The 20,719-nt window shown below is 39.7% G+C and overlaps 1 long non-coding RNA gene across 1 annotated transcript in view; it reads right to left on the minus strand.

The window, feature by feature from the left end:
* Positions 1-16,252, minus strand: part of LOC124280772 — a 181,967-nt gene extending 165,715 nt beyond the window's left edge. The window contains exon 1 of the long non-coding RNA XR_006899765.1: positions 16,185-16,252. This is a non-coding gene — a long non-coding RNA (uncharacterized LOC124280772). The remainder of the gene's footprint in view (positions 1-16,184) is intronic.
* Positions 16,253-20,719: the final 4,467 nt, after the last annotated feature.

Raw genomic sequence — 20,719 nt, forward strand, 5'->3', positions numbered from 1 at the left:
ATCCTCAGCTACTGAATGAAGATTCGTTAGTGATACTTACTAGATAAAGGTTCGCTATTGTGTGGTATCTGTAGTCTCATTGGTATTGACACTTTTCAGTGATACAGCAGTAGGTGAGACCCGTTAGAAAGACAAATCTTCAATTGTTTGTATAATATCAATATACCACTTAACGTTATAGGGTGAGGTGAGGTGAGATGAGGTTGGGTGAGGTGAGGTTGGGTGAGGTGAGGTGAGGATGGGTAAGGTGAGGATGGGTGAGGATGGGTGTGGTGAGGTCAAGTGAGGTTGGGTGAGGGTGGTGAAGTGAGGATGGGTGAGGTGAGGTGAGGTTGGGTGAGGTGAGGTTGGGTGAGGTGAGGGAGGTTGGGTGGGTGATGGTGAGGTGAGGTCAAGTGAGGTTGGGTGAGTGAGGATGGTGAGGTGAGGTTGGGGTGAGGGGAGGAGGTCAGGTGAGTGAGGTTGGGTGAAGTGAGGGAGGAGTGAGGTGAGGTGAGTGGGTGAGGTTGGGTGAAGTGAGGATGGGTGAGGTGAGGTCAAGTGAGGTTGGGTGAGGTGAGGATGGTAGAGGTGAGGTCAAGTGAGGTTGGGTGAGGTGAGGGGAGGATGGGTGAGGTGAGGTCAAGTGAGGTTGGGTGAGGTGAGGATGGGTGAGGTGAGGTGTTTAATATAATTACACTTATACAGCTACGTGCATGCGTATATGTGTGTGAGCGTGCGCGTGTGTGAGCGTGTACGTGTGGAAGGTGGAGGTAGGGGTTATCTGTTACTTGTCCAACTCTGGACCAACGCCAAACTTATATCGCCAGACCACTTAGTTACCCTACCGCAGATAAAATTTAAATAACCCTACTCAGATGCTGTATAATGATTCTAGGCTGACCAGGCCTTGTTTTAACCCCGTAACACCGAGCACCAAGCAGGGTAACAAGAATTACCATCGTTTAATATATTCTTGTATGGCGAGGCCTTGAATCCAACCACCTACTATCCGCTCTCCTGGCGGATACTATATCAACTAGGCCAATGAGGCGGTCATTGTCATAAGAGCTGACAAAATACATTAGGTGACTCGCACGTTTTGACACCAGGCAAAAATGGGTTGTGACTTTGCCTGTAACTGTTACAGACGTTTCGTTTTTCACCTGTTTGTTTTGCAACATTTAGTCACCAACGCCTTATATCAAACCCAAATCCTCATTTCCTTTTGTCCTTTCCATCTGTGCGCCAATTCTATTTCTAGAAGTTGTGTACATGCCCTACCGCCCCAAGCTCTATAGAAATATGACGCTTTAACGACAGCAGGAGCATGATATGACGAGGTGGCCTAATGGATCCGGCTGAAACATCTGGGTCAACGCATTATGGCTGCAGTGAAGTCACTCCCACACACATGTATAAATGTCCGGCATTTCAGATTTTCAGACAAAATTGACATCCACATTGGGATACGTTTCCAACCACGAACACCGTTAATGGTTGTCTAACAGCGTTAGCATGATTTATACCTCATTGCTAGTAATACATACGACAGGCCTAAAGTGCCCGATATTTTTCATGTGAGTTGTGAAAATTTAAGAGTGTCCATCACGAAAGTATGTTTCTTAAAGCCTATATAAACAATGAAAACATGACGTGGAAGAGCGAAGAAAGGGTTTCATCGACTTTTATGTCAATAGTTTCATGCTTTTGAAGGATGATTGCTGACACGAACTCAGTTTAACATTTTGTTTTGGTTACTTCAGTACTGAATCATGTATTCTACACGAAGAAACGTTTAGTCTGGCATTCCGAATTATTTCATTGTTTTCAAATTACACAGAATCCTGGCTAACGTAATAAAACCATACATAACAATTGGCTGAAAATGATGAATATTTCATATTTACGATGGACCAGTGGGTATTTTAAAAGTTTTACCGACATTTTAACTCCTCGTTGATAACGCAGATACCCAACTCAGACACATTTTACTGGTTCTGGGTCGACCAGTCCTTTTTATATTCCATTAAAAGCCGAGTGCCAGATAGGGTAAGAAGGAGAAGAAGCATATTTTAAGATCTTTTGGTTAGCGTAGCAGCACTCTACTTACGCGTCCGGATGATCTGTCCTACTGGCCATGGGGCGATCTTAAAGTAAACTTTACATGAAGAGGAACAGTTTCTTGGACAGAAACTTCTTCATTGCAATAGATGCGACGTTTCGGTGTAGATGCTAACACAGTTATGAACATATATATCGTTCCTCGTCATCATGCCAGCTTCTCAGGGACATTAAAGAACAAATAATAGTTTATGAGTCAAGATATGAGTTTCAGTGATGATTACACAATGTGTATACCACTGTATACAAGGTCACCTTAGTCGTGTTAACTTACATCTCTGCCTAAGAGATCTTGTAGCAAAATGTGCAAGTGTTTTAAGTGATTGTTCCCAGCCTTAATAGTTTAAATGCAGCAGCTCCTGTCGACATTCGAAATCCAGGTCACATTGCTTGGGTGCGAGGTATTTAATCATGTAGTTTGAAATAATTCTTAGTAGATTTCATATGCCCACAAACATAACTTGAATACAGTGTAACCTTAAATGAATAGAGCAATACATAGTGTGTATACTATCCAATGTATTGTTACTCTTCAGAATCAAATATAACCATGATGGTGAACTTCATATATGTAACATTTTGAATAATCCCATATTCTTTCAAAATTCGTCAAAGTATACTGGTATACTAAACGTATAATATAAAGTATACTATGAACTTATTATTAAATTCTGTTCTTAAGTAGAGTCAGATATGATCATGAGATACACCTCCGTTCTGGGGTCATTATAATTACCAACATGTATTCGAAAAAATGTAAATTGTGAATGGGTGTTTATGGATTTATTGATGTTCCTATAACTCGCGTATTTACAGGTTGCGCATAAATGCACTGCTATTATTGTACACATGTACTATTGGCCTCAGGGCCACATATACAAATAAATATGTCTGTCTGTCTGTCTGTCCAACATGTATTCGTTATACCAACATATTACTTATTCATTCTGTGTTCGAGTGCGTTACACTAACTCTGTTAGTCACATCAATGTATGGGGCGGTGGGGTAGCCTAATGGTTAAAGCGTTGGCTCGTCACGCCGAAGACCCGGGTTCGAATCCCCACATGGGTACAATGTGTGAAGCCCATTTCTGGTGTCCCCCGCCGTGATGTTGCTGGAATATTGCTAAAAGCGGCGTAAAACCAAACTCAGTCAGTCAGTCAGACACATCAATGCATATATCAGCAATATGGGAGTCCACAATGGCAGTCGATAGACTTTGACCCTGATCCTGACATGACTTAAAATACAATCTTGCATAGCGTCACAACCCTAAGATTAGTGTCACTGTTGCAAATGTAAATGTACACATACTTTGAATATGAGAAGCAATTGCTGTATTGACAGAACTAGTTCTGATTGAGTAGTTCACCACACCGAGCACCAATCTGTCATGACATATCCTGTCAGGATGCACATTTTCTCCTCTGTCACACTAATTGATGCCATTGATATGACCTGCCAATCTCAATGAGTACAACTATGTCAGTGCTTGTTGTATTCACTGGTATCAACCTGTCTATTCATTCATCAATGTTAATGTATCAAGACACTGTCTATCAGGCGAGTCTGACAATGGTATGATCATTGGTTAGCAATGACATGTAACTGACTATCTGGACATACAAACCATGAGATGCGCTATGACTAAACATTCATCAACATTAATATAACATTGTATTGTCTGTCGGGAGACTCCTATATGGCAATTGTATAGTCATTCGTTATCAACGCCAGGTGACCGACCGTCCAGACATGCAGACTCTGAAGTGTACATACCCACACATTTATCATCATTTGTATAGCATGACATTGTATGTCGAGAAATGCAAGCGTTTCAATGCAATAGCTATACACTCTCATCCATCTGTCTTGGTATTGACAAGGAAGCGGGAGATCGTACACCCTATACTGATTTCCTTGTTCTCCTTTAATTACACGACCTCATATATCTTTCACTATTGGTTAATTTTATTCATAACTTAGTCATTAAAATATTTTCATATTTACAGTTAAACCCCATAAATCTCGAATCAAGCTAGACTTTGCTGTTAGAACGAGATATCCGGACATTCATTACATCGGGCATGTGTGTCTACATGTGTGGATTTGCATGTGTGTGTCTATGTGTGTGTTCATGCATGTGTGTCTGTGTGTGGGGGCATTTATGTACGTGTCTGTCTGTGTGCGGGTTTGCATGTGTGTGTACATGCATGTGTGTGTCTGTGCGTGGGGCATGCATGTGTACATCTGTCTGTGTAGGCATGTATGTGTGTGTCTATGTGTGTGTTCATGCATGTGTGTGTCTGTGTGTGGGGCATGTATATGTGTGTCTACTTGTGTGGGCATGCATGTGTGTGTCTATGTGTGTGTTCATGCATGTGTGTGTCTGTGTGTGGGGGCATGTATGTGTGTGTCTACTTGTGTGTGTTCATGTATGTGTGTGTTCATGTATGTGTGAGTCTATGTGCGGGAATGTATATGTGTGTCTACTTGTGTGGGTTTGTATGTGTGTCTACTTGTGTGGGCATGTATGTGTGTGTCAAATTGTGGGGGATTGTATGTGTGGGTTTATGTGTGTGTCTACTTGTGTGGGCATGTATGTGTGTGTCTACTTTTGTGAGTTTGTATATGTGTGTCTGTGTGTGTTCATGCATGTGTGTGTGTGTGTGGGGGGGCATGCATGTGTGTGTCTGTGTGCGGGTATGTGTGAGTGTCTGTATGTATGCTCAAATGGAAACTTACGGCACAAATACTTTGTGCCATTACATCAAGTAATCACAGCCTTTGTTGACCTTGTATGATAGTGATCCACTACAAACTCTATTCCCTATCAATTACTGCATCATTTATCATATACATTGCATGTTTCAGGAAAACTGACATTAACACATATCAAGTGCATGTAGATAACACACGTCCACTAACAACTCAAATGTACCAATATACTTTATGGATTTAAGCGTCTGTATTCTTTCCCACACGTTTCGGGATCATTACAGATCCCTTCATCAGGTGAAGTGATCTGTAATGATCCCGAAACGTTCTGTGGGGAAAGAAAAAGAAGCTTAAATCCATAAAATATCTTGGTCATCCATAACAACTTCTAAATGCCGCTAAAATGTAACTCAAATGTAGTAACCAATACTTCATCGAGCCATGAGCGGGTAAGGATTGATCAATAGCATGCGTATCATATCAAGACTCATGTAAAAAAGGAGCAGGAGAACATGAACCATATGAAAGCGAGTTCGAATCCCGTTTTCACTCATTGTGTCGGTACCATTTCGTTATATCCATCTACATCTGGCTCTCATGCAAACTAAGATGACCCGCTTCCATCAGTAACACTGACCCTTGTTTGTCAATTCATCTGAAGCCACAGCCAGATTAGAACCACATAACCGTTCATTTACCTTTATACAAAATATGCCAGTAGTTGATATTGTCATAAAGACTGCTGAAACGAGATCCATGAATCTACTGACATGTTACCACTGTATATAGTAAGAAGGTATTGCATGTGAGTTACGTATAAGTCAAAGACTCCGATGTGAACGTAACTAGTGGCAACGACAAGAGGATGTAGAACCTTTTAGCCACATTGTCTGCCCATGTGTATAAAACTTTCACGACTGACATTATTCTTCCTGTTTCATGCTATAATGTCATAAAAAGAGGATAGGCCCAGACTTAAAAACTTTGGCTTTAAAAAGCCCCAACCCTTCACTGACGTTGATATTAAACTTGAATGACTATCATGGCCTGTACATGCTACTTTCAATGTTTGTGATCTGCGATCACGCGAACCCAAACAATTAACATGTGAAAAATGCATGCCTCTGCGCTTCTCCTACCAGTAACTTCATACATGGTAGCAGAGTAATTAACTCTGAACAGGCCACAAAAGGCCAACTGTAAAGCGGTTTCGCTTCTGAAAGAACTCCTGTAAAGTAGTTAAGCTATCAGCATTGGCTTTGCAGACAAGCCAGTAAGTTATCGATATTTCTTGAGACACAAGGTGATGATTATAACAACTTGGACGAAGGGTCTTTGTTCGGATAGTATAAAAAAGCTACAAGGCGAGTAAACAGACGCAATTTTACTTTGGAAAAGAGAATAATATATTTATGATAAATATGTCTTTTTGTACGGTACTGGAAACATCCCAAATATTGATTTCTGGTATATGTGCACATTCCTTTGTCAGTAAGACATTCGTTAGAATGAGGTAGTGGAAATAGATTATTTAGCTTTCAAGCTAGCTATTAATAGAGTCTCCAGGGAACCAATTCTACGACCGGAAAAAATAGTGTCTAAACCTTGCGTGAGGGTATCGCCAAGAAATTGAAATACCTAAACGATAGAGTGTGAGTATTCAAAAACAAATTGGTCCTTTTATTGGACAAAAGTGCCAACCTCTTTACTTTGTTTAATGACTGTTCTTGTACCTCTCCTAAACAGTTTGCGATATCAATAATTAAAATAAGAGCGATATGTGTAAAAAGCACTGCCAGGAACTATTACAGAAAATAATGACAGACTTGGGTTGTACGTCCCTGTATTACTGAGTATCTCAGAACGATTCATTATTCTGTTTTACCATGTGCTCGATTTGATATCTAAGTATTTTCCCTTGGGAGCCCAATTGTTTCGCCATAAAAGCATAAATGCAAGGAACAAATCGCAAGAGATTTCTAATGATCATGAAAAGTGCTGAGGCTATTAATCTTTGAAATACTACCTGGAACTTAACAATGAATCTAAATTACACCTCTTGGCTCCTTTGGGAACCGAGGGTGACAATTGGCTAAAGCCTGCTGCCGCTTGTGCTAGGGTTTGGAGTGATTTACGTGGAACGAGGGTTGTATTCTGAGAATTACAAAATGAGTTATCATCTCGTAAACACGCTTAGAGTTAGAGGTAAACATCTAATAATATATAAATACCCCTTTCTGGCACACACAAAATAATGGTATACGTGGAATTGGCATGTTCCAAGAAACACCAGACTATTACCTATCTCGTTCATCTCAACCAATTACTGTTTCTCTTTCCTTGAGATTACATGAGTTGTATAGAGATTAAACAAAGACATGTGTAGATAATAATAGGTTCAAGATAACTGTGTCAAGACACATGGGCTTTACAAATTTTCTGCCTGATATAATTGAAATAGCGTGTAAATAGTATGAGTAATGTACTCGAAAGAGGTCTCCGCGATGCCGGCTTGCATGAAGTTGAAATGCCTTTCAAACCTATTAACCCTTCCCAGACGCAAGTCAGTTTCGGGTAAATACTAGTTTCTTTTAAATATACGAATGCCATAATAGTTGGAATATATTGAAACACAAAATACGGAGCTGCCAAAAGTCATCATACTAAGACCAACTTGGTGATTTCAAGCTTCAACCCTCAGTCATTCAGATATAGCCAGAAAGACCTAAGTTACAAATTGGTATCACAGCGTCAATGCAATAATCTCACTGTGTATGCTGTCGAGCGAATACCTCAACATGTTCCAAAAGAGATGAGCCTGCTGATTGTCTTTCGAGCGGGTTATGGAGTGAGAGATGGTATCATTGGTAGAATGCACAGACTGAAAAAGAGGAACCATTATTGGAATGAACATGTTTTGTCCCAGCCAGCCGGCATCAAAGGTCTGGCTGCCCACATGAAACTATTCTCGTTGTACCCAATGTCAAGGCATTGAATAACATAACCATTATACATTAAGCATCACGACTTCAATTATTTGATCTAAGAACTTTGTATATGTTGTATATCAAATAAAGACACATATAAAACAAGCATGTTTACTGTCTGAAAAGCCCCGCAGAACATTGAACGCCTTCTTCTTGCATGAATTTCCAAAGCCCTACATTAATACTGGTTCTAGTTCAGAAATGTTAGAATGGTTCATGAGGTGCATTCTTAATACGATAACATTATCCCCGTCAATGGACCTGTTTGCACTAGATATTCATTTTCAGATCATTGGAGAGTATACAAGTTGAGCTGATTTGTCAGGATCTCTAAGGTTAACGGATACAATACTACCTCATCCTCACAGGTCCAAGTGTATCGCTGGATGAACAAAAGAATAAAGTCACTTGTCTAAAGAGACACCATATGTCTCAATTTGTATCAAATTTCAAACGTACCATGACCATGTCATTAAACGATATAACACAGTGACGTGATGCTTTGAGATAACGGTACAACTACGTTATAATATAAAAGGTGAGAATTTGTGGATGTCAACTATTTTCCTGTGAGGAACACGACGTTTCGGAGTATGTTCTTACTCCTTCATCAGGTGAATACATTGGTTGGCTTAGGTAATTCACCTTCACCTGACGAAGGAGTAAGGAAATACTCCGAAACGTTGTGATCCTAATAATAAAGAAGTTGACATGTATATATCCTCTCGTGTTTTTAATTTTTTTAAATTTTATTCATTTCAGCCATTTTACAGGTATTGCACATTTTCACACTGTTTCATGACAGTAGGGGTAGGTTCATTTTCACAATAAACAAAGCAATTTATTGTTGCAGTACTTTCGGCCATTTACTTTTAAATTTTTGGATACTGTTGGTGTACTTGGAGATATACTCTTCAATAGATATAGTGTCCTTAAGGGTTTTCACAAATCCTCTCGTGTTTTGTGTATCACTTCTAAATGCCGTTCAAAGGCTTAGCTGACGTTTAGAGTGTAACTTGCATTCAATATTGCCCAAAGTAGTACTACATTCCTTATTGTGAAAGGCTAGTTGATCTGCGTGTCATTCAGTTTGAAAGGCTTACTTTTCAAGATCTGTCTCTCTCTGACAGCGCCCAAAATGTTTGATGTTTATTGGAACACTCGGATAAATGATCAGATAGCTAGAATCCATTTGTTACTTTGCAATGAATTACTCGTATATTCTCAATTTTGTGGGAGTCAATTCTCATTTTGGGGAGTCGAAGAGAATCATGCTTCAGGTGTCTCTCTTTCTCCCAGACTGTTCCTCACTGTCTTTCATTTCCCTCTCAAACCTCCTTTTTATCCCCGGTCACATGCATTCTCTCTCCCTCCCCCCCCCTCTCTCTCTCTCTCTCTCACACACACACACACACACAGTAATTGATACATACACATACACGCACATCTCTTCTCCAGCTTCCTATCTTTCACTGAGCACAGTGACACATATCCCTTGCATCAATTCATACTGCCCAATCCAGTTATCGCATGTACACTGAAGTTACAGCTATGATTTGATTGACATTACTCGACGCTAGGATCTCTCCGTTTATGGACATAACTACTTGGTATGTACCTTCTGTGTATCCGTGTATGACAAACACAGCACACCATTAGTTGATAGTTTCTGATTATACGTTGATAAGAGACTGAACTTCGAAATCCGGCGACAAGGAGCACATGAACTAAGTCAGGAGGAACACGGGGGAACATTTGACCAGCGAACACCTTTAAGACATTTCTCCTGCTGTGAATGAGTGAAAGAATACCATTTATACCTCTTTGAGTAATTTTCCAGGAACATCACTGTAGGGAACGAAGAATGAGGTGGACAAATGATTGTTCCATGGACAGACTCGAACCCAGCTCTTACAAGATTTCAAAGAGCAAGGGCTGTAACAACTAGGTTATTCCACGGACCCACTATAATTGTACTGATACATGACATGTGGCTGAAGATGTGCTCACATCCTGCCATGCCTGCCACGACAGATTATCGACCGTGAATAAATTCTTAGTTTTATTGACCACAAAGGGGTTCGTGTTTTGAAAGGTCCACGTATCTGAGCGTTTATAGCGTTTATTCAATATCTATAGGACCGACTGTCCACTTGGGAGGATCAAGGCTTGTCAGATATGTGATAATGCATCGTCCATGGTCGATGCTCGACCTTTGGTTTACCCGTACCGAGTCCTGGCAGATTTATTTGCACGCAAATGCCGTGAAACGATTTTATTCACTGTATGATGGTGACGTCTGGGATTTATATTCCTCGGCCGTTGATACCAAAATTAATTCGTTTTAACGTGACAGGTGTTCGTGAAGAAATAACGTATAAATCCACCCTAGTTTGAGTTGAGTTAGAGTTGGATAAACAATAATTGCCATGAACGATTAGGAGGGTTACAGAAACAGGGGACAGTTGGACTGGAAACAAACAAGCTTGACTACTTTGTACAACCAACCAGTCAACACATTGATTGATTGATAGTTGTTTAACGCCACACTCAGCAATATTCCATATGTATTGCGGCGGTTTGTAAATAATCGAATTTGGACCATACAATCCAGTGATCAACACTATGATCATCGATCTGCGCCATTGGCATGTGTCAGACCACCTGATTGGGTTAGTCGTCCCTACGTCAAGATAAGATGAATTCCTGCCACGGGTCAATCAGTAGATACGTAAACAGATGGACACTTTCTTTGAAAGGAAGCTAATACCAGTCCTTAAGGGAACGCAACATACCTCAAAACATGCAATATTTTCTTCAGCCAATCAACGCATACTACAACAAATCTGTACAAACCCCAACACATGCTACACGCTTTTTGAGTTGTGAGCTAATGCTTCAATAGATGCAACATTCTCTTTAATAGTTTGAACAGATTGTAGAACTTCCTTTGACCAGTCAGCCAATACCCAACAGTTGTAGAACTCCCTTTGACCAGTCAGCCAATACCCAACAGATGTAGAACTCCCTTTGACCAGTCAGCCAATACCCAACAGATGTAGAACTTCCTTTGACCAGTCAGCCAATACCCAACAGATGTAGAACTTCCTTTGACCAGTCAGCCAATACCCAACAGATGTAGAGCTTCATTTGACCAGTCAGCCAATTCCCAACAGATGTAGAACTCCTTTTGACCAGTCAGCCAATACCCAACAGATGTAGAACTCCTTTTGACCAGTCAGCCAATACCCAACAGATGTAGAACTCCCTTTGACCAGTCAGCCAATACCCAACAGATGTAGAACTCCCTTTGACAAGTCAGCCAATACCCAACAGATGTAGAACTCCCTTTGACCAGTCAGCCAATACCCAACCGATGTAGAACTTCCTTTGACCAGTCAGCCAAAATCCAACAGATATAGAACTTCCTTTGGCCTGTCAGAAATAGTTCAACGGATGTAGCACTTTCTTTTGAGTGGGTACTTTGTGGAAGCAAAACATTTTTGACCAGTAAGCCGATATTTTCACAGATACAACACTTTCTTTAACCAGTAAGCCAATACTCAGCAGATGTAGCATTGTTTTGCCATGTCAGCAAGAACTTCAATAGCACATGTCAGTAGATGCAATAGTCTCTTTTATCTGTGAGCCAATACATCCTCAGATGAATCACTTTCTGTGAATAGTTATTGAAATGTCCTATCACCATATGCAATGCTTTCTATTCCCAGTCAGCACATGTCAGTAGATGCAAGAGTTTCTTTTATCTGTGAGCCAGTACATCCTCAGACGAATCACTTTCTGTGAATAGTTATTGAAATGTCCTATCACCATATGCAATGCTTTCTATTCCCAGTCAGCACATGTCAGTAGATGCAAGAGTTTCTTTTATCTGTGAGCCAGTACATCCTCAGATGAATCACTTTCTGTAAATAGTTATTGAAATGTCCTATCACCATATGCAATGCTTTCTATTCCCAGTGAGCACATGTCAATAGATGCAAGAGTCTCTTTTATCTGTGAGCCAATACAGCCTCAGATGAATCACTTTCTGTAAATAGTTATTGAAATGTCCTATCACCAAATGCAATGCTTTCTATTCCCAGTCAGCACATGTCAGTAGATGCAAGAGTTTCTTTTATCTGTGAGCCAGTACATCCTCAGAGGCACCACTTTCTATGACTAATGATTCAGTACCCCTGCCACCATATCCAATACCTTCTATGCCCAGAAAGCAAATACTTTAGATACGACACCATCTTTAATAAGTCCACAATACTTCAACAGATACAACACTTTCTTGGACAAGTTAGCCACATTGACCAGATGCAACATTGTCTTTAAAAGGCACATACGACTGTAACCGATACAATATCCTGTTTGATCAGTCATCCAGTAGGGTTATCCAAAAACGAGATGCTTCACATTTTCGGGTTAGGCATAGATTTATTGAATTAGAAAGCATTAATAATTACAACATTTAAATTATTCACAGAGGTCAACAAAACATCATTAACACAAGGGCTACTGGGACATTTTCCCACAATACATGAACGTGAACATGAATAATTTAAATATTATTGAAGCAATAATATAATTACATCTGACAAAATATTAAAACTGTCTTATTCTTATCTTTCTGTAGTTGACTATAGTATTTGTATGCACAGTGCGGCTCATGTCCTCAATCATTATTGGCAGTAATTCTAATATTATATGGCAATAGAGTCCAAATGGCAAAGAACAGAAATCGCGTTTAACGTCATTATTGTTTACTGTGAAGAATTCGTGGATCAAGTGTTCTCAGCGTTGTTTACCAATGGATGTTGTATAAGTGAGTGCTTTAAAATTAGGGGATAACTGTACTGTGTTTGACGAATTGGGGACGTATACCGGTGGTTATATAGCCAATTCTAATTCAACTCGTTTTACGCTGTTTTTTCGTGACAGAAATTCATTATTTAAACCAGGTCAAAGTGTTTCTAGGTCAAAGGTAAATCATATCACTCCTTGAACTTACACCATCGCCATTAAAAGTAGTTCCCTTTCAAACTTCAACACGTTTATTATGTGCACACTGACTAATGATGAATAAATTATAGTGTTATAGCTAAAATGGACGGAATTATCATGAAACCGCCCTATAGTTATCAGAAATGAGCGGGCCGCTGCAAATGATAATAGCCCGGTGATTCCTCAACTACTGGCCACTATCTGTTCTGTTGTCAAATGACGTCACAGCAGGTGACGTCACGCTCCCTAATGACGTCATACTTCTTGTTTCATGATCTAACACTGTTGGGTCAACAGCCCGTTGCGAGTAAGTTGTTTGAACTAACAATTAAATTTATGATACTGTTTTGTCTTTTTTAACACACATTCCATCCATTTTAGCGGAATAGGGGAGTTAAACTGACCCAGGGCTTCTGCAAATGACAATGCCCGAAAAAACAGCGTTACCCCAATAGTGTAAGGGTACATTCAAAGGTTTTGGTGAATAGGTTTTCAAATTGCGACCGTATATGCTGATTATACGGTCAGAAATTTATAGCATTGATCAATCAGAAGTCGTGCCACATACTAAGTTGAATTAGAATTCAAGTTTATGTATATGAACAACCATTTATGTCTCTTAAGTGTTGGTTTAAACTGTCATCGCATTGTAATAGTTCTAAATATTATGACATTAACTATTTTTGTGTTTTTTCTTCATTTCCATTTGAGCTTTGAAAGACATCTCTCCAAGAACATTGTGTTCTTCCACAATGACCATAAAATATTTGATTGACCATCTAATCCGTAAAACTGAATAAACACAACAATGTGCAAGTTAATGAGTAAAAGTACATGGCATATGGTGAAGGTTTGTGTTTGAAAACGTTCACCTGCTGCAGGAGTGATTGATGACTGGGGCGCCCCTGTCGTTTGGAATAGGCCATCGATAATGTCTGCTAAAATGTCCCCACCAGCCAGGATCTAAGGTCTTGAAATAATGGGAATACATAATCCATAACCAACCATCCCCGAGCGCCAGTTTTAATCATGTTTTGTTTAACGAGCTCGGTGCTTCCGGGTACAGCGTTTAATGAATATTATGCTGCAATAAGTACCCTGGATCCTACATGCATATCCCGCTAAGAATAATGCATGTTGAAAACCTGTTCTTAGTCCTAGCCATGTTATCCATGCAGCTGCAGGTGGGTTGACAAGGCAGCACAAATGACCAGCCCGAAGAACAAGATCACTTAATCAGAAAATGGCAGCTTAGTCAATTTGGGGAATTCATTCATAACTGCCACAAAGATAACAATATTAATGTTCAGGTTTTCATTTTCTATAAGACATAGCTGCTGTAGCGTTAGATGATTGTTGAAAAATAATTGATGCATCTTGAAGTCAGTGTTTTTATCTGTGTCTCGAGACGTGACTCAGTCATACATAAAAATTAATGTGTTTGACTCTGCACTCGACATTGATGTAGCATAAATATCGGAGACGTACGTGAATTCGGTAGTAAACGTATTTCAATACTCCAAAAACACATCAAAGGAAATTATGGCAATTTCATTGGAGTGAATTGGAGGGCATCATATTTCGGCCACTAATCAAAGGCTTTCCTTGTTTCCTTGCCCTGATTGGCACATCGATAACGCTATAAGCCCATCGTTGAATGTTACACCAATAACAGTATCGGATCGTTAAACGAAGGGGCATCTTAACAGGTTATCTTGTTATGCGTTTATCAGAAGCAAACAAAATGAACTTGGATGAACCTTGACACAATTACCTAACGTACTGACGGAAAACGCGTATATTCACATATATATTTGTGGCATGTGTTCAAACGAAGAAATAACTCCCTTAACACAATGGATACTACTTTGTAAGAAAACACTTTTTGCATGTGGAGCTGACATAAAAACATTCTGTGAGTACAGATGTGACGAATATTGTATACGCCCTCAGCGTTTAATTTGTGCAACCTATAGGCCATATTCATGAAGAATGTAGCACTATGTTGATAATGTTAATACCGAGCTTGCTCCGAGTCGGTTCAGCATGTGTACCATATGCACGCATCAACCACGTATTAAGACGAACATTTCTTCTTCTTCCTCAGACGAGCATACTGAGATATAATGCCCAACAAGAAGCCACATCCCTGACAAATCAATATATTTCTATCATAGAAGCGTGTGTTGAGTGTGCTCTGGGAAATAACCCTCGGAAGTATTGTACCTCCTTTTTTCTGCGTACAAAGAACTGTTTTTATCTAATGATTAGGATAACCACATGTTTGGTACACTAGTTACTGCCGTCTTGAGCGAGGACTCATGCACACACACACACACAAGAAAGCAGATTGTAAACCCGTGTCGAATTCTGACAAGGCGTTGCGTTGAAACGGAATTCCCAACAGAGTTATCCCCCTTGTATTACCCAACACGTGGCTGTAGTCTAATATTTAAAGAAGTCAAATCATTAATGTAAAGTTAATTTTAATTCAACAACAAGCGAATGTTAAATTACCCTTCCCCTCGAGTTTAATACTTTCAAATTGAGATAACTGTCAACGTAAGATCCAATATTTACATTAGCATGTACGCCTTATGGCGGTGAACAGAGCAGTGACCGTATAAAACTGAAGCTTGTTCTTAATAGATATATTGTGGAGAGAATACAGAAGATCGATTTCAAGCTTGTCTGACCGTCGGAATAAGCGGTCTCCATATAGCCCATACTCGCTGTCTGTACAGCGAGAGAGAGTGACACATCTGACTTCTTGGTTGTAACTTCAATTATCAAGCTTCCCCGTCTCGTTCAACCAAACAAGGATTTGAAGAAGCACGTCGTTCTTACATCTGGCACAGAGACAACAATAATTGCCAGGAATTCCTCAAAACAATGGTTCGTCAGCTAACAGCGGTTCTAGAGACCGCAGAATACAAGATGCGTCAGACAGCCACGGTCGAATTGATCAAGTGTTCCCTGAACCCATATTGAAATATTGACAAAGCGGCACCAAACTATATCCTACATGTCTCCCATCTGAGTTCTTAATCATATTTGTAGAAGCTCCTGTGTAAAAAACCTCGATCCTGTATTTCTGGTATATAGGCCTGGCTGTCCAGTCTCCGCGATAGCTCTTGTACATGATCTGCAATGAGCCAATTGCGTTAACTCACCCCACTCCTAATCATGCAACCTGTTTACATTGTAATGTTTGTAAAAGTTCCAGCAGTGGGTAAGATATGTGCACACAATCGTATGCAGCAGGTTACGCATCAGCGGTGACTGGACACAGACATGTGCTTAAGACACGAGACGTTACTCAAGAAGGCACTAAAAACAACCGACCTTAAGGCATGTACTCACCTCTGGTCTTCTATCGCTTGTTTCTAGTAAAGTCCAATATAAGAACATCCAAGAATCTCAAAAGCAATAGTGTTGAGAGTACTGTTGAATAGTAGCAGCACCACGATGGAATCAAGTTGGCTTTTGTAGTGATCACGACGAAGGTTTAACGATCTTTGTTATGTGCCACCACGTGAGTGATCGATCTCGCATCCATTGAGGAACCCATCAACAAACAGAAGGGCGTGTAAACGAGAGGTGCACGAAAGTTTGTGCAGTCGGCGCTGGGCGTAACACTAGGCAGTAGCTACAGTCACATATGTGATACTGCGCAGAGCCTAAGCATGATACTTGTAGAGAGACAGGGCAATCTTGTGTACTCCACGCCGCTCAGGATAAGTGGCAATACACATTTCTATGCTCATGAGCTTGCCTGGCGCCTTCTCGACCATGTGGTTCAACGAAAGATTTTCTATCATATTCTTGGAATTATAAATCGGAGAAGATGATCAACAAAGCTTCAGCGTATGGTCCATAATGTTTGCTGAAGGTTTTGATTCCAGTTCGTGTCATCGAGGAATCGGAAGTGGTACGCCTGGAGAGGTATGTTGGCTCTATATTCAACCTCGCAACTCTTACATGCATTTTTTCTCTTTCTTTGCCTTGTCAAGCCGTATTTGCAAATTCATGAGGCGTTCTTTCATAGATTAATAGAAGGAAATGGGGCGAATATAAAATCGAAGGAAACTGTTTTCAAAAATACCGCACCTCGATGTATGGAAACGTGAAGAGGCCATTTATAACCCAGCTAACGTTTCAGGCTTAACGACCTTTGATATCAGAATGAATGTTTTGACATATGGTATTAATTGTCCGCGTCTGTATTTTGTTTCCAGACATTTTAAATTTATCCCTTTGTGTTTTGACCTTCGAAATAACATTACCGTCGAGGTATCTGTGATCCAGACTAATGGCTTACCATGACATAAAATGAACGACACTTGGCAATCTATTCGGTATGAAGTGATGACTACATAGTGTTCATCATCAGCTATATACATTGCATATTAAGCGATTTGCTAACGTAAAACTGAATACGTTTATCATGTCGGTTAGATCAACTCTAATGTGATTGGATAGATCGGAAGGCTTTAAGGAAGCGACGAGACGATGATATACGCCATTTTGGAATTGTCTACTTCGTGAAGGATATTTACCTTCAAATGAAATATTTCGTTCTTTCAGTGTAATGGGCCATATATTTCATATGATTATTAGAGCTTGATTACCGTATACTATGTACATTACAAAATGGATACAGTACGTTTACCTTCATTCCCCCTACGTATATGAGGGATATGAATGTTGGTATTTCTATCTTCGCCTCTCTGTTTTTAAAACATAATTTAACATATTTGCGTTTGTATTTTAGCCTTAATAGAAATCATGTTTCAATAATGATTGAACTTAACAAAACGCTTGGTTACTAACGTATTTTATATACACACCTGGATAATAACACAAGTTCAGAGCATGTACTGGGACATAAATCTAAACGGCAAAGGCAATTAAGAAAACACTGAAAAAGTTAAAGTGAAAACGAAATACGACGCATTTTGAGAAATGATTTGAGTTAACATGACACACATTGCAACTCCAAAGCACACTCTATGACACTGACATTGAAAAACGAATTTAAGAGATGACAAAACATAGGATAACGATGTGTGACACGAGATGAAGTAAGTTAATTGAAGCATGACAAGCTAAATACATCAACGTCGATGCAGTAAGAAAATTAAAAGATATTATGATCTCAGTTACAATTGATAGATTAGGAAAACGACGAAAAACATGTACTTGAAATTAGGTATACTGATGCCTTGATCATACTGGTGCATGACATGCCAGGTTAAAAATGACAGAATCAATAAAGTTTGGAATACAAAAATGAAGAGCCACGTCCCTAATGCAGCAATCAAAACACATTTAGAAAACAATTATTTTTCTGTGACAGTTCAAAACGTAAAACGAACTCTTCTTTCACAAATGATTTATAAGAAACCTAATTGTCAGAAGCTGAAACAACGGTCAGATCGCCCTTCTTTGATATCGGTCAAAGAGGATAAGAAGCCTTGGGAAACTTTCCGCTTTGTCATACCGATGAGACAAAGGATTAGGCACAACGACTTGTAATTGAATACATGAGGACGCTATTTTAAGTCCTTCTTTCATAACTGTGTACTGTGGAACGGGACACATCCTTCAAACAGCAGTCACTTACAACGTATTTAGAAATTATAAGAAAGCTATCCAGAGTACTCAGAGGGCTGGATGAGATAATGTAACTGAAAAGCTAATTAATTTATAGCCTTTGATGAGGCTTTTAGTGTCATGTGCAATTATTAAATATGTTCTGACGCGAATTACATTACTGTATTTGTGCATAGCAGCGAGTGGTTTCATCCTTGACATTCAGCGTGATATCTCCACTTTGGGAGCTAACTGGATGACATGAGTTATTAGTCACGTACAGCCCCCTTAACATCTCAAACATTACTAACAGGAGGCAGCTGTAACAAAGGTCTGGCCGCATGATGGCGCCTCGTTCTTTGTTTAACTTGAGATGAATAGCTGTAACGTTATTTCCTGACATAATCTATTAACTTACGTAACTACCGTCTGTTTCGTGTATACACGACTGAGAGACATTGTGAAGACAACGTAATGATGATTCTTGATGAGTGAGTGAGTTTGGTTTAACACATACTTGAGAGTTTCAATTGTTTCAAGGAATGTCAAGGAAACGTAGGACGAAAGTGTAGCTTGTCTTAGTCCAGGCTGTACAATTGTACTGAAACGGGTCTTATGTTTACAAACCAAGAAACATAATCACAGTCATGATTCGTAAAGTATTGCTGTGTGGACTTATCGGAGAAATTATACATTCTGAGAAGAATCTTGACAATTGTGAGGAAATAACGCTTCATTTTTACATCAAGAGGGATCAGTTAGATTCCATTTACTTTCGTTCAGAGTCTAACAACACTGAATACAATATAAGAGTATGATTTATAGTGGTAGCGAGACAGTCGGAAAGCAGCTAAGGCGATCGACCCCCTCGGTATAGCATGTATCTGACGTTAAATCGGACAGTCAGCCTCTAGACAGGGAGCTACTTGCACGTCTGCACATAATATTAGGATGGGAATGTAACCAAGTACATGCAATTAGATGTTCCTTGCTGAAATCTATGTAATGGGAACAGGAGTAATTTCTACATATTATATACTTCACATTTCCTCATAGAGGCATACACCAAGAAATAATTTCAGCCTGGCAAAGACTAATGCTCCTGGAAAAATGATCCAAGAACAAACACATTTAAAAGCAAGCGCCATCTTGAGGTGACACAAACATGTCCCATGCGTTCAGGCCCATAACATCAGCTACAGCAAAATATAAATTGGGACGGATGGACAACAGTCTCTTAGAAATAAGGGTAGAATCTGACGTAATACACAGGGGATGATTTTAGTGATTGATGTATGAGCACTTCAAGAGATGTATAATGGCACACAGCCCCAAGGTCTGACATATCTATTTGCAGACAGACACAAGTATAAAACAGAAGGCCTTAACCACCGTTTGTCTAAACCAGGTCCTATTAACACACTTGTTTCCGGCATGCCCACTGGGTGAAATTAGCTGTGGTTGCAGCCCTTGAGTTTGACGAATCCGCTTTAATCGAAATGTACCAAGGCTGTAAAAAGTGCCAACTCAGTTCTTTCGCGATATATTGGCAATCGATGTAAATGTGTTTAAGAATAGTTTGGGGTGTTGGGGGAAGGCTTGGACGTAGCAGCACGTGGGCCGCTGGGTGGGGGCGATGGGTGGGCGGATTCAGATGGCTGTAGTGAGGTTAATCAACATTAAAGCTCACGAAAATGACACATTTCCAATTCCCACTTCAGAAACACAAGCAATGGTTGTATCGATTCTCAAATATCGATGTACTGTCTGTCAGAGTTTTCATCATCGACGACAACTGGTATTTGCTTCACAACAGATGCCTTGGTCAGCCCATTTTGTAGCAAGAATCCGTAAATCCTTCAGATTTATCTTCAGCCAGTGATTGGAGTAGTGGAATATTATTTTTCACATTCGCTTTTTTACGACCTTATTTAATTTATTGCAATTTAAAAAGGCTAAATTGAAGTATCAAGAGTGATTTATTTCACAAGATTGTAAAGTTACGCTCAATTTCATTCGGAACAAACCTTTCTGATTAAACTTCAGAACGAAGACTTGTCGACTTAGTTTTTGAGTGCATGTAGGAGCGAGCTTCGCTGTAGCGTAAGCAATTGCTCCAATGTGGATAATGGGATTTTTCCATAGAGTTTCGACGATGGTATTGATTTAAATACTGCTCGGGGATTAATCTAATTTTGAGCCCGTGGCAATTTAGAATAGAGAGGAAACGTGATATCGGAAATCTGGACTTTCAAGAAAATATTCTTCATGTGTTTTATGTATCTTCAAATATTACAACTATA

This window comes from Haliotis rubra, unplaced genomic scaffold (genome assembly GCF_003918875.1).
Source record: "Haliotis rubra isolate DU_JTF1 unplaced genomic scaffold, ASM391887v1 Scf273, whole genome shotgun sequence".
Lineage (NCBI taxonomy): Eukaryota > Metazoa > Mollusca > Gastropoda > Lepetellida > Haliotidae > Haliotis > Haliotis rubra.